The sequence below is a fragment of the Malania oleifera genome, chromosome 2 (genome assembly GCF_029873635.1).
Source record: "Malania oleifera isolate guangnan ecotype guangnan chromosome 2, ASM2987363v1, whole genome shotgun sequence".
Classification (NCBI taxonomy): Eukaryota; Viridiplantae; Streptophyta; class Magnoliopsida; order Santalales; family Ximeniaceae; genus Malania; species Malania oleifera.
Window position 1 is genome coordinate 28,511,301 of NC_080418.1, and position 4,000 is coordinate 28,515,300.

Here is a 4,000-nt window from a genome sequence, read left to right on the forward strand (position 1 = left end):
ATTTTATTTTTCTAAATTTTTTCCTATATATATACTTATTATTTTAGCATATGAATTTTTATTGAATCTTTCTATTTTCTATTATTTCTTTTTTTTTTTAATGATTTTCTAGAGTTTTTTGGGGTTTATTAGATTTCCTTAACTTCTCTCTCTCTCTCTCTCTCTCTCTCTCTCTCTCTTCTCTCTCTCTCTCTCTCTCTCTCTCTCTCTCTCTCTCTCTCTCTCTCTCTCTCCAATTTTAAAATTCTAATATTTTCTATTATTTTGGAAATGTTTAATTTTAAATAAATTTTACAAAATTTTCATTATTAATATTTTTTGAATTTTTATGGAGTTTTTTTTTTTTTTTTAATTTATCTTCTATCATTTTTAATTATTTTCTTTTATGGAAATTTATTATTATTTTTCTAGCAACTAGTCAATTCGTTTAGGGTTAGGCTTTTGTTTATTTGATATTTGAATTTTTCTAGAAAAATTTAAGGATCATTTAGATGTGGAAAATAATTTTTTTATTTTTTATTTTTTTTAATGTTACAAAAAATTAAGCTAACTTTTTTTTTTTTACAATATTTGAATAAAATAAATGAGCAACAATAAAAAGTTTTCACACTATTTGCTTGTGAAAATAGTTATATTTTTCATTTCTAATTTTTTAAATAATAACAAAAAAGTTTTGTTATTGTTTATGGTATGACTTTTATACTTCATGGGTTTATAAACAAAGGGAGGAAAAACAAGTGGATGTGTTCTTGGTGCAGAGCAGCAGCAGGGACTCGTCGATGAGTGCCCTGTTCTCATCGACGAGGAGATCAAGAGAGTGGGCTCATCGACGAGTGTCATTATTTGTCTCATCAACGGATCCCCTGTTCTCGTTGACGAGTAGTTTTGGGCTACGCGTTGTTTTTTAAATTTTGAATTTGAACGTTGGGGTGGTTGGGTAATTGGAGGGAAACCTCCAAGGGACTGTTATATATGTCATTTTGGGTGTGTATTGACAGTGAGAGTGATCAGTTGTGAAGTGTATTGTGTACTTTGATATTTTCTTTGTGAAATTCTTGTGCCATTACTTCTGTGGATGTAGGCTTTGCTGAACCACGTAAATCTTGTTGTTGTTCTTGTTGTTTCAATTTTTTGGTTATGTTTCATTTCTTTATTGTGTTTTATTCCGCTGTGCATCATATATTCGATCATTATTACAACAAATTGGTATTAGAGCGATTGTTGTCATGATATCGAGATCATCTTCTACAAGATTTGACATTATCAAATTCGATGGAACAAAAAATTTTTGGTTTATGGTAGAGGAGAGTCAAGGATATTCTCGTACAAAAAGGAATGGCTAAGGCCCTACTTGACATTCAACCAGAAGGAATGGATGAGGCAACATGGGGAGATTTGAAAGCAAAGCCAGTTTTATAATACGCTTCTGTTTGGCCGACAAAGTTCTCTATCGTGGGATGGAGGAGGATTCTCTAGCGGCTATATGACGAAAGTTAGAAAGCCGGTACATATCCAAACCACTTAATAATAAACTTTTTCTTAAGCAGCGTCTTTATTGGCTTAAGATGGTTGAAGGATCAAACTTAGATCAACATATTAATGCCTTTAATCAAATAATAAGTGATTTGATATGAGTTGATGTTAATTTTGATGAAGATGAAAAAGTTTTGATGTTACTAAACTCTTTGCCATCGACTCATACCTATAAAAATCTAGTCACCACTATTATGTGGGGAAAAGAGACTTTTGATCTAGAAGAGGTAATAAGATGCCTTATTGAATTTTCATCAAAGGTTGAAAATGTGTGATGAAGGAGAAGAACTTGTGGTAAAAGGTAACAATGAGCTTGGTAAAGGAAAGTTTAAAAGTGGGTCAAGTTAGAAATCCCACAATCAATCCAAGAAGAAAAAGGAAATCCAGTGTTATAAATGTGATAAAAGAGGGCATGTTAATCCGGAGTGTCTGGATTGGAAGAAGGGAAATTCTAAAATGCAAGAGGGGAATTTGAAATTAGTGAATGTGGTTCAAGAAGGAGGTTCAGTTTGCAGCGATGGTAATGTTCTTTCAGTTTCATTGAGTTCGGATAATCTTACAGACTCTTGGATACTTGATTCGGCTTATTCTTACCATATGACTCCAAACAAGAAGTGGTTCAGCACTTACAGGTTAGTAAATTCAAGTTCAGTTCTTATGGGTAATGATGTTTCTTGCAAGATCATTGATGACCTTATAGGTCATACCCGATTTTGATAATGACAAATACTCAAGTATTTGATGGTTATCGAGTTTGTGTGCAAGTATATAATTAGTAGATCAACTGATGACACATAAAGACTCAAAGTATAAAGACCCTGAATTTTTTTTTCTTTTGTTGTAATTTATATTATTGCTCAATTCGGGCCTGTAATAGTAAATATAGGAAAAGGTCTGTAATAATCTCTGCATGTCATGCATTTAGGTAATTGTAAGCTAAAAAAGGACTTAGATTGACCTTAGGACCCGCATATATGCATTAAAAATGTGCTTTATCATTTTAATATTAATCATCATATGAATAGGTATAATTTTATAAAGGGACTAGGACCAAAATGATCAAAAAAAGCATGTTTAGTCGATTGAACTGTAATGCACAGAAGCATTCGGTCGACCGAACCTTCACTGGGTCAACATTTTGACCATTCGATCGACCGACCAGAAATGTACTCCAACGTTCTGATCGACTGAACCTCCTTGGGGTCAAAAAGTTGACTCTTCGGTCAACCCACCAGAAGTGAGCTGCAACGCTCTGGTCAACCGAACTACCTCGAGGAATGTCCCAACGCTCTGGTTAACCGAACCTTCAAGTTCAAAAGACCTTGGTTGATCGAACCGTAGAGATTCAGAATCGCCCTACACATGGTCGACCGAACACTCAGTTCAAATTTTTCCCAGTCGACCAAACTGAGCACTTCGGTCGACCGAACACTTAAGATGGTTGACTGATGCACTCGGGTTGTTTTACTTTTATCACAGTTAAGCACGGTTAAACAGGGTTAATTTTGTTAAATGATTTTAGAATAATTCTAATAATACCCTACATGTCCTTAGCGGTTATAATTTGCCCTACTTCTATGTATAGGGGCTTATTTGTGAAAATTAACAAGAGATTAGCAATATCATTAGTGAAAAATCCTCTCAAATTCAAATAGCCTATATTACCTATACTACTTCAAATACTCTCATACACTCCTTCCTTTGATCATCTAAAGTATTTTGAGAGTTTCTATTATGCTATTACTCCATTTCAAACTACTTAATACTCTCATTATATTGCTTGTTGATTGTTATTGATTTTGGAGAGTTAAACAAGAGTTGACCCTCAGATTTAACTTGATAAATCTTATGTTGGGAAAACTCATTAGCTTAAGGATCTTAGCATTGTTATGCTAGATTCCTAAAGCAATAATTTTTGTGTGCAAAGTATTTTACAAGCTATATTTTTCAAACAACTTTTGTGCTTATTTCATTGAGGAAAATATTTTTGAGTTGGTTTGAATATTGTTGCCAGCATCTTTGAAACCCTAATCTATTATTGAGATTTGTTATATCTTGTTTCAAAGATTAGCTTATTAGAACACTCTTGAGCATATTTGAGATTACACATTGCTGAGTGTTGCTTGCACAAAATCACATTACTGAGCTTACAATTCCTATATTGTTGATGTGCATTGATTATACTGTGCGTATTGTGGTACATACCTTCTTGGTGTAAGAAGCATTTCCGTGTACGTAAATTTTATATTCATTGTATTCCAGGCGTCGGCTTGAAGAGGGAGACTAGCTCTGTGGAATAGTCCCGGATTCACTTAGACCCGGTTAGCAAAGTTAGGTGCACTGACTCGTTCTGAGTTATGCTTCCAAGTGCAGAACTGTCAAGTTGTATCAAGGATGAGTCCAGGATCGTATTCCATAGGGACCACTGAGTATCAAAGTATTTATGTAAGTTTAGTGAAATCCTGTT